Below are 12,123 nucleotides of genomic sequence, written 5' to 3'. Positions count from 1 at the left end.
AACTCTGAGCCTAGTGGTCTGGCAAGTGAGGCCTGGGCTGGAGTTTCGGCCTACTCTTGACCTTGAAGTGCTATTCCCGAGCCTGGTGGTCTAGTGGCTCCCCCATCGGTCCACTACTTACCTCACTTACCCCTAAATGATGTGGCAATGACGGTGTTTGCTGCCCTAGTCCGGGCCATCGCATACTCTGCGACAGGTCCAGGCATTGCATCGCAGGGTTCATTGGTCGGTTCGGCGAGAAGACCTCTGGGGTGCTGGGCATCGGGTCTCATTCATGGGGCGTCGGTCCACCTGCACCGGGCTTCCTTTCTGGCTCGGGTCCTCAAGCTCCATTGGCGAGCTTCACAAGCATTTACTTCCGGGTAGGTGGCCATGGTCATGACATCACTTTCGGTCATGTCATGATGTCATTTCCAGTTCACGCGGTTGAGACAGGAGTAGAGCAGGAGCAGGTCCAGATGGCGCAGGTGAGTCGGGAGTCCGGGGTTCCAGGGTGGGGGCTCCAACCAGAGTGCGTTTGGTGGTAGAATCTGATCGGTGGTTCGGTGTAAGGCAGCATAACGCGGGTGCAATGATGGGTCCGGGTAGGCCCCAATTTGGATGTGGATAGGGGTGGCCTGCAGAGCAGAGGTTTAGAGCCTGGAAGCAGGTATGTAGGGGTGGGTAGCACACTCCACAGTGGGTTTACAGCTAGAGGAATTGGTAGAGGTCATGGGCATGAGCCTCCTGGTGGAAGTCAGCAAGAGGTGATGGGGGAGATTTTCCAACTGGCTTCATTGCTGGCTCAGGGTTCCGGGGTCACTGCAGGGGGAGGTTACACAGCGAATGCTGGTATTAGACAGCAGGGTGACCGAGTTGGCATGTTTGGTGTGCATAGGAACAGTGAATTCCATGAGCATGTGACTGGGGGTGAGAGAGGGCAATTCTAGACCCTCAGTGCTGGGAGGGTTGGCGGTCAACTGTCCATGGGGCCTTTGCAAAGGGTAGGGTTGGGCCCTCATTCCGGAACCTCTGGTACTCCCGGCTCTTCTTTATCTTTTCAGTAGGTTTTCTAGGGCCAGTGTCTAAACTGCAGAAGAGGCTGCTTAAATATTTGCACAGGCTGGTAACTGGGCAGCAGAGGCAGGAGTCAAGGCTAGGCTCAGAGGGGGGTCAGTGGCCTTGAAACAATGCTTAGATGGACCCCAACAGTAGGGAGCCAGGGAGTAACAGAGTCCCTGCAAAGTCAGATTCAAGGAACAGTAGGTCCGGGAACTGTAGAAAGGAAGGTGACATTGCATGGGGATACCTACCCATGCAGTTTCTACTCATTGCATTCCCATCTGAAGGCTAAGATGGTGAAAAAAATTAGGGAAGAAAATATGTGAATATTTTTAAACTATCGGTGGAGGCCCATAGGACTAAGGAAAGGAGCAAGGATGGCACTGGTCCTAAGAAGGTCAAACGCCCTGAGACTATGGTTGAGTGGCACAGTTGTTTTAGGGTGCTGGCATCATGTCTTATAGAGACCAAACCTGAGCAAAGATTGGAGATTTTAAAATATATAGAGACAATTGAATTCATCCATAAAACCTATAAGGAAGGTATATGGAGAACATACAATGCAGAATTCCAGCCGAAAATAGTTGGGAACCCTTTGCTAACATTTGGTACAACAGACGTACACCTGTGGCAGCATTTGGGGGCAGAGAGGACTCCCTCTCCACCTCCTGGGGGAAAGATGGGTTGGAACAAACAGCCGGGAGGGTTCAAAAGGAAAGGAAGGGAGTGTTGGAAATTCAATGATGGGAAGTGTGATAAAGGGGCTAATTGTCCTTTCGTCACGCCTGTTATTACTGCAGGGCTGCACATCCCGGGGTGGAGTGTTCGCAGAGAAAAGAGAGTGCAGGTCGAGGTGCAGGCAGAAGAGAAGCTGGCTCAAAGGGTGCCAACGCCATTGAGGGTGGACGCTCTTGAGCCATGGCTGAGTGTACCTGAACAGGGAAGCAGCTCAGTTTCTACTGTCTAGGCTGAATGAAGGCTTTTGCATACCTGTATCGGGGGAGGTAGTAGGGGGCTCAACAGAAGCGAAATCTGAAATCAGCGTATGAGTACCCACAGGTTGTTAGGGAAAATTTGGATAAATAATTGATATTAGGGTGCATGGTCGGTCTGTTTAGGGAGCCTCCAATGGAGGTATTGGTGGTTTCACCCCTGGGTGTTGTTGCAAAGAAGGAGGCAGGGAAGTTTCAGTTGATTCAACATTTGTCGTACCCTAAGGGTAAATCAGTGAATGATGCAATTGATCTGGAGGTTAGTTCTGTCCACTATCAGTTCTTTGATCAGGCGGTAGCTATGGTGAAACAGGCAGGAGTAGGAGCCCTAATGGCTAAGCTGAACATTAAGCCAGCATTTTGTTTTCTACTGATCCACCCAGCATCCTTTCGCAGGGTGGGGTGTTGGTTTGAGGGCCTAATTGCGCATTACTTAGATGATTTTCTGCTGGTAGGCTGGCCTGGGTCTAACAAATGTGCGAGGCTCATGTAAGTGATAAGGAACTTACTTTCTCATTTTGGGGTGCCTTTAGAAGAAGACAAGACGCAAGGACCATGCACCTGTCTAACTATCCTAGGTATTGAAATTGACACAATGGAAAAATTGTGTTGCTTGCCGGAGGAAAAGATGTTTCAGTGGCCACGTCAGCATAAAGGCTTCTGCTCAAAGAGCTGCAATCACTTTTGGGTCTCTTGAATTTTGCATTTAGGGTCATCCCAATGGGTAGGGTGTTCAACCGGAGGTTGGAAGGTCCATTAAAAGGGGACAGAAGAGAACACAGGAGGTGTAGGATTTCTGATAAAATGAGGGAATATTTGAGAGTTTGGTTATTGTTTCTAACAGAATTTAACAGGATTTTGATGTGGCGACAGAGTAGGATGTCTAGTCAGTCTTTACATCTGTTCACGGATGCGGCAGGGGCACATGGCTATGGAGCATACTTCAATGGTGCTTGGAGCGCAGAGTGCTGGCTGCAAGAGTGGGCTGTGAAGGGTTTGACAAGGAATTTGACTTTTCTCAAGTTGTTTCCCATAGTGGTGGCGGAGGAGCTATGGGGCGAGCAGCTTGCCAACAAAACCATAGTTTTCTGGTGTGATAACACAAGTGTAGTTTTTGCTATCAACAAACATTCAGCATCCTCCCCAGTAGTGGTTAGATACCTGCACTGGTTTGTGTTGAGGTGTTTGTGTGCCGGGGGTTAATAATGTGGTAGCGGATGCTCTGTCTCTGGCTCCCAAAGCAGATAAAGTGGATAAAAGCAGATAAAAGCAGCAGTCACATTGTATAGCAAATTGGGATGTTTTCCGGATTACACAGGTACATTTTTAGTTCGGCAGGTGATGAAAGATGAAAGGTGATGTTGTTTCTCTCGTTCAGAGAGGGATTGCCTGGTATTTCGGGGCTGGACTGTACTGTTAAGTCAGGATCAGACTGATATGCTACCGGAAAGTTTTTCTCTGTGAAAGGCACATGTTGAGCAAATAGAGGATGCTTCTTGGGTGGTAACTAACCATAGAACAAGCTATTATGCAATTGTTCGTTTCCAGGTTGAGCGCTTCTCTCTTTTTATTTATGCAAATTATGACTCTTAGGGAAGTCTCCCTAAGTGTGATGTGGGAATTAGTGATGTCGCGAATATTTCGCTGGCGAATAGTTCCCGGCGAACATAGCTTGTTCGCGTTCGCAGTGGCGGGCGAACATATGCGATGTTCGATCCGCCCCCTATTCGTCATCATTGAGTAAAACTTTGACCCTGTACCTCACAGTCAGCAGACACATTCCAGCCAATCAGCAGCAGACCCTCCCTCGCAGACCCTCCTACCTCCTGGACAGCATCCATTTTAGATTCATTCGGAAGCTGCATTCTTAGTGAGAGGAGGGACAGTGTAGCTGCTGCTGATTTAATAGGGAAATCGATAGCTAGGCTAGTGTATTCAGTGTTCACTACAGTCCTGAAGGACTCATCTGATCTCTGCTCTAAGAACAGCACCCCAAAAAGCCCTTTTTAGGGCTAGAACATCAGTCTGCTTTTTTTTTTCTGTGTAATCTAATTGCAGTTGCCTGCCTGCCAGCGTGTGTGTCAGGCTCACAGCGTATACTGTGCCCACTTGCCCAGTGCCACCACTTATATCTTGTGTAACAGTAGTGTACATTTAAAAAAAAAACTACTTTTTTGACTGTGAAATAATAGCAGTCAGTTTCCTCCAGTGTCACACCAGTGCAACTCATATCTGGTGTAACAGTAGTGTACATTAACCCCTTAATGACCACAGCACTTTTCCATTTTCTGTCCGTTTGGGACCAGGGCTATTTTTATATTTCTGCGGTGTTTGTGTTTAGCTGTAATTTTCCTCTTACTCGTTTACTGTACCCACACATATTATATACTGTTTTTCTCGCCATTAAATGGACTTTCTAAAGATACCATTATTTTCATCATATCCTATAATTTACTATAAATTTTTTTTATAAAATATGAGGAAAAAATGGAAAAAACACACTTTTTCTAACTTTGACCCCCAAAATCTGTTACTCATCTACAACCACCAAAAAACACCCATGCTAAATAGTTTCTAAATGTTGTCCTGAGTTTAGAAATACCCAATGTTTACATGTTCTTTGCTTTTTTTGCAAGTTATAGGGCCATAAATACAAGTAGCACTTTGCTATTTCCAAACCATTTTTTTTCAAAATTAGCGCTAGTTACATTGGAACACTGATATCTGTCAGGAATCCCTGAATAGCCATTGACATGTATATATATTTTTTAGAAGACATCCCAAAGTATTGATCTAGGCCCATTTTGGTATATTTCATGCCACCATTTCACCACCAAATGCGATCAAATAAAAAAAATTGTTCACTTTTTTCACAAATTTTTTTCACAAACTTTAGGTTTCTCACTGAAATTATTTACAAATAGCTTGTACAATTATGGCATAAATGGTTGTACATTTTTCTCTGGGATACCCTTTGTTCAGAAATAGCAGACATATATGGCTTTGACGTTGCTTTTTGATAATTAGAAGGCCGCTAAATGCCACTGCGCACCACACGTGTATTATGTCCAGCAGTGAAGGGGTTAATTAGGGAGCATGTAGGGAGCTTTTTGGGGTAATTTTAGCTTTAGTGTAGTGTAGTAGACAACCCAAAGTATTGATCTAGGCCCATCTTGGTATATTTCATGCCACCATTTCACCGCCAAATGCGATCAAATAAAAAAAAACTTTACATTTTTCTAAATTTTAGTTTTCTCACTGAAATCATTTACAAACATTTTGTGCAATTATGGCATAAATGGTTGTAAATGCTTCTCTGGGATCCCCTTTTTTCAGAAATAGCAGACATATATGGCTTTGGCATTGCTTTTTGGTAATTAGAAGGCCGCTAAATGCCGCTGCGCACCACACGTATATTATGCTCAGCAGTGCAGGGGTTAATTAGGGAGCTTGTAGGGAGCTTGTAGGGGTAATTTTAGCTTTAGTGTAGTGTAGTAGACAACCCCAAGTATTGATCTAGGCCCATTTTGGTATATTTCATGCCACCATTTCACCGCCAAATGCGATCAAATTAAAAAAAATAGTCAACTTTTTCACAAACTTTAGGTTTCTCACTGAAATTATTTACAAAAAGCTTGTGCAATTATGGCACACATGGTTGTAAATGCTTCTCTGGGATTCCCTTTGTTCAGAAATAGCAGACATATATGGCTTTGGCGTTGCTTTTTGGTAGTTAGAAGGCCACTAAATGCAACTGCGCACAACACATGAATTATGCCCAGCAGTGAAGGGGTTAATTAGGTAGCTTGTAGGGAGCTTGCAGGGTTAATTTTAGCTTTAGAGTAGAGATCAGCTTCCCACCTGACACATCAGACCCCCTGATCCCTCCCAAAGAGCTCTCTTCCCTCCCCCACCCCACAATTGTCCCCGCCATCTTAAGTACTGGCAGAAAGTCTGACAGTACTAAAATAAAAGGTATCTTTTATATATATATATATATATATATATATATATATATATAGCATATTTACATATGCTGTTGTGTAGGATCCCCCCCTAGCCCCCAACCTCCCTGATCCCCCCAAAACAGCTTCCTAACCCTCCCCCTCTGCCTTATTGGGGGCCATATTGGGTACTGGCAGCTGTCTGCCAGTACCCAGTTTGCAAATAAAATGTTTTTTTGTTTTTTTTTATTTCATTTTTCTGTAGTGTAGCTTCCCTTTCCAAGACCAATCCCCCACCCGCTCCCAGATCACTTAGATTTCCAAGTATTAAATATTTTGCACCCCTTTCTCCCACTTATAAAAAAATTTTTTCTGTAGTGTAGCGGTTCCCACCCGCTCCCTCCCCATGCACGCGCGCGCGTCTGTCACTGTGAAGAGGGTGTAACCCTTACACTACCTGATCGATACAACATCATACCTGATGTTTTAAAGCACGTTATTCCAAACAATTTAGGAATGTTAGGTGATTTATGCCCTTTATGGATTAAAACCAGACTCTGCATCAACTATGTAATTTTCCATGGGAGTTTTGCCATGGATCCCTCTCTGGCATTCCACAGTCCAGGTGTTAGTCCCCTTGAAACAACTTTTCAATCACTATTGTGGCCAGAAAGAGTCCCTGTGGGTTTTAAAATTCGCCTGCCTATTGAGGTCTATGGTGGTTCGCCCGGTTCGCCGGTTCGCCCGTTTGCGAACATTTGTGGAAGTTCGCGTTTGCCGTTCGTGAACCCAAATTTTATGTTTGCAACATCACTAGCGGGAATCCATACGTGGACCCGTTGCTCAGTGTGCCTAGAGGGATATGACCTCACTGACGAGGCCCACACTATGCTGAAATGTACTTCTGGGGTTTTGCTGTTTCCCTTTTTCAGAGAGGGATTGCCTGGTATTTCGGGACTGGACTGTACTGTTAAGTCAGGACCAGACTGATATGCTACAGGAAAGTTCTCTATGAAAGGCACATGTTGAGCAAAAAGAGGCTGCTTCTTGGGTGGCAACTAGCCGTAGAACAAGCTATTATGCTATTGTTCGTTTCCAGGTTGAGCGCTTCTCTCTTTTTATTTATGAGAATTACCTGGGTGTCTGGAAGAATTGTGTCTACGTTGGGGCAGACCACTGATTGTGTTACATTTGGGGGGTAACAATATGGGGGCTGTGCCTGTGTTAGAATTAGCCTCATTTATCCAGTCAGATGTGCGTTGGATAAACAAAATTCCGGGTGTAATGAGTGCATAGTCTAACGTGATTGCCCGACTGCAGTGGAGAAATGTGAGAGTCCATAGGTCAGCCTATAGGATTATAAAGAAATTGAACAGGAATGTGGAAAGGTCGATCATGGAAGAAGGTGGGTTTGTAATCAGGCACGAGAAACATTACAAGGGATTGCAAGCGCCTATACATACCTGATAGCGTGTATACCTAACAGAGGCAGGTCTAGATTTGTTTCTGAACAATTTGAAGGAGGCATTTATTCGCTATGTCTTATAGTAATATTAGTTATATTATCTTGGGTGGCGATAAGAGTTCCATATAGAGGATAAAGTAAAGAACCTCTTGTGGCGGGGTAACGGCCTAATTAGCTTTCTGGCTTCCGTAAGGGTGTGGCCGAGCTAATGGGAGGGGCATGATGTCACAAGTTGAAGCTTGGGGCACCTCTCGCCGGGGGCCTGCTGAGCTAGAAATCCCTATTGGATTATGCCAGCACTTGCACTATGGTCGTTGACCTCTAAATGCTTGTTGTAGCTATTAAGTTAGTTATATGTTAGGGTCTCAGATGCTGCCACATAGCGTTAAGCTTAGTTTAGAATTTTTTGGTGCCTGGTTCTCTAATAAACGTGACCTTGTTCCAATGTCTTATACTTCCAATCGGTATCTGTGTATTTGGTAAGGTGTGAAGGGAGGTAATGGCAATTTAACCCTTATGCTAGTGTAATGCATATTTATGTTTGGAACGTCTTAAGGGTTATGCTGCCTTACTGACATGTGAAGCTTGTGCAGGGAGTGAGTGTGCAACATTGTTGCAAATGTTGGGAAGAGGATTTGCTTACCTTATAAATTGCATGTATGCCTAGATCACTCCCTCTTTTGTTCCTGTCCGTCCAAGAGAAGTTTCCCCCACCCAAGTCCCTCCCCTCTGTTATTATAAATGTTGCAATTTTTTTTACAGGTAATAGGGGTGGCACTGAGGATATGGCAACCATTAGGGTGCCTTTAAGACTTTGGCGGAAGCATGTCTAATCAGGCTAGCTGGTGTAAGACCAAAGTGTTAAAGTTTAGATGTGCGTCTCACATATAAAGGGCCCTTAAGGTATGAAGCTAAGTGAGGCGATAAATACTACCAGCTCACGCGACGGGATCACAACCTAAAAAAATTTCTGTTTTCCGTAAGGGTGAGGTCGAGCTAATGGGAGGGGCATGACGTCACAAGTTGAAGCTTGGGGCGCCTCTCCACACGGGCCTGCTGACCTAGAAATCCCTATTGGATGATTGTATAGAAAGTTTAGAAATTTGTGGTGCCTGGTTATCTAATAAATGCAACCTTATTCCATGGTCTTATACTTCCAATTGGTGTCTGTGAGTTTATTGGGTAAGGTGTAAAGGGAGATAATGGAGATTTAACCCTTATAGTATGCAGGGTTTTAAAGTTTGTTTTAAACATTTGATTTATTGTTTATAGTCTTTTTTACATGTTTAACAATAGTTTTTATATATATATTTATAATGACATGCAAATCAATCATTTAATTAGTAGGGATTATAGTTTTATTTTTTATCACCATTTTTGTATTCCTACAGTGCTTAGGGTTTACATACAGCTGTTATTACCAAATATACACTTACATGTTAGCTGAAAGTTTAAAATTATTTTAATTGTTTTAAGAATCCTTATTTCACTTAAATTGATACTCAAGTCAAAATAAACTTTTTTGATTCAGATAAACCATGCGGTTTTAAGACACTTTCCAATTTATTTCCATTAACAAATTGTGCACAATCTTTTTTTTTTTTAATAAATGTTTTTATTGATTTTGGGCAAAAGTTATACATGTCATGAGAAATCTATAAATAACATGAATCAATAAAACAAACATTTAAAAACAACAAATAAAATAACAAAAGGTGACAATAGTTTTCCTTTTTTTTTCTTCAACACAACAAGAGGCATGAATATTGTAAAGTCAAAATTGTAAGCACTCTAAAGTCACAAGTGTCAATTTATAGGGACAAACAGCGTTCCATCCCATAACCGTCGGGTCTGAGGTTTAAGGGGGGGGGGAGTAGAGTCAGGGGTTCTCCTAAATTTGTCTGATATGTAAGAGTCCCATAAGATTTTGATTTCTAAATACACTTCTTTACGCCTGATTCTCATATAATGGTATTCCTCTAGGTTTATAACAGTCTGGCATTGGTCTACCCATTGCGCCAAGGAAGGGGTTGTAGTTGTTTTCCAATTTTTAACAACCAATGATTTTGCACTATTAATTACAATATGTAGTAACTTAGTTTGAACGGTTGTAAGTTTTTTAGGGGTGAGGTTAAAACGCCATAGGAGTGGGTTTTCTGTAATTTTGGGGCCTAGAATAGTGGTTGTTTCCTTTATTACTTTTGTCCAGAAGGAGGCGATCGTTGGGCACTGCCACCAAATGTGTGACATTGTTCCTATCTGGGAGTGGCATCTCCAGCATTGGTTGCTAATTTTACTAAATAGTTTATGGCATCTGGCTGGGGTAAGGTACCATCTATGCATTAGTTTAATGTTCATTTCGAGCATTCTACTAGAGATGGAGGTCTTGGTAAGGTTGAAAAATATCTGTTTGACTTCTGAAGGGGTAACCTCCAGCTCAAGTTCGCTTTCCCATCTATCCATATAGTAAGGGGATTGACCCAGTGATTGATTTTGTAACAGGGCATACATATGCAATAAAGCGTGATTTATTGGGGCATGTTTACTGCAAAAAGATTCAAATTGGGTAAATGGTCTCATTATGTTTTTCCTATCTGGATGATTAGAAATATAGGAGTGACACTGGTACAACTTGAACCAGTCTTGTAGGAAGCCGAATCCATTTTCTTTTAGTTCATCCACAGTGAACCATCTTTGGTCGTTGCCTAGTTGATAAGCCATTAATGATCTATGTTTTTTTTTTGGTTAAGGATCCTATATGTCCCAAGCCAGGAATAAAATCTTGGTTATCAGTAAGAGGGGTTAATGGGGAGGGGTTACTCGAGAAAAGGGGGTATGCCTTTAGTATTTTTTCCCACATCTTGTAAGTTTCATGTATGATTGCGTTATGAATTGGGAAAGTTAGTTTATTAGTTTTCGGTCCCCAGCATAGCGCGCCAAGATGTGTATAGCCCGCTAGGTCATGTTCCATGGCACTTGGATTATTGTATAGGGCAAATATTTTAGAGATGATAGGCTCACCGAGCCCGAATTTTATCAGAACCGATTTAAGGAAGTGCCAACAGACGCGGTCAAACGCTTTTTCCACGTCCATTGACACTATGACTAGGGGAAGTTGTTTAGATGATGCATATTCAATAAGGTGGAGGGCCCTGATCGTATTGTCCCTAGCTTCTCTAGTGGGAATAAAGCCCACTTGGTCGTTAACAATAATATCCGGTAGGATTTGGTTCAGTCGGATAGCTAGAAGTTTTGCATATATCTTCACATCTGAATTCAGCAAAGATATAGTCCTATAATTTACTACCCTGTCAGGGCTCTTTCTGGGCTTTGGAATGACGGATAAATGTGCTTCAAGTGCTTGTTTGGGGAATGGGTTATTTTCTGAGATAGAATTAAAAATGGGTAAAAGGTGCGGGATTAGATGTTCTTTAAGTTTTTTGTAATAATAATTAGTGAAGCCATCCGGCCCCGGGGCTTTGCCAGTTGGTAGGTCTTTAATGACCTTTTCTAGCTCCTCGTTGGTAAAAGATTTATTAAGGGAGTCGGATTGATCATTAGAAATTTGGGGAAACTTTAGTTTATCTAGGTAGGCATTTATTCTCTACTGTTTGGTCTGAGATGTGATATGTTCTAAAGCTGTATCTGGAGATGATAAATTATATAAAGATTCATAGTAGGATCTAAAGGCTTCAGCTATTTGTTCAGTTGTAGATCATTTTCTTTGGTCTTTGCCCTTTATCTTCAATATGAAGGCTTTATATGTTTTACGTTTCAGTTTACGTTCAAATAAGCGACTACATTTGTTATCTCCATCGTAATAGGACTGCTGTAATTTGAGAGCTTGGGTTTTATATTCGTAGGCTAAAAGGGTTTTAATTTTATTCCTTTGAGTTTGCAAGGTTTCTTTGATAATGCAGTTATTAGGGTCTATTATTTGGTCTGACTCTAAGTCTGCTATCTCATCTAGTGTTTTCTTTAAGTTTGCATTATTCACTTTAGTTTGATGAGACTTAATATTCAAAAATTCACCCCTGAACAAAGTATTCAATAAGTGTTTTTTCCACTTTTGTGTAGTGGATAGGATCATCGAGCATGTTCTCGTCTAATTTCCATTGGAAGGGAATAAGAGGGGCTGTAGACCAAGAGAGGGTGCATGCGATCATGGAATGGTCGGACCAAACTCTGGGGAGAATTGTGATGCTTTTAACTGTTGATAGACTAGTTACATCCATCATAATGTAATCAATACTTGAGTGGGATTGCTGAGGGGAAGAGTAGTAGGTATATGACCTGTCATTCGGGTGGGTTATTTTCCAAACATCCTGCAAGACTGCGTTTTGTAAGTATGTTTTAACATTATGGATAGTTTTACGGGGAATATATGATGAGCCTGTAGAGGTGTCCATAGCTGGATTAAGTGTAACATTAAACCCCCCCCCCCCTATTATAAGTGAGTCCTTGCCCTCCTCTAAATTGTCAACATTTTGAACAATATAACAAAGAAAACAATAGAAAAAAACAATATGAACAAATAAACAAAAAAAAACAGTTTAACATAAAGACCATAACAGGTCAAATATCCGACAAGAGAGAGGCTCTTATTCGGAAGGAGGAGTGTTGGGCAGAGTAAAAACTCCCCCCCGTGATTGTGTTAGGGGTTCTGCCATAGGAGACTGGG

The sequence above is a fragment of the Bombina bombina genome, chromosome 4, assembly GCF_027579735.1.
Source record: "Bombina bombina isolate aBomBom1 chromosome 4, aBomBom1.pri, whole genome shotgun sequence".
NCBI classification, from domain to species: Eukaryota; Metazoa; Chordata; class Amphibia; order Anura; family Bombinatoridae; genus Bombina; species Bombina bombina.
Note: the sequence above shows the minus strand (reverse complement) of the source record.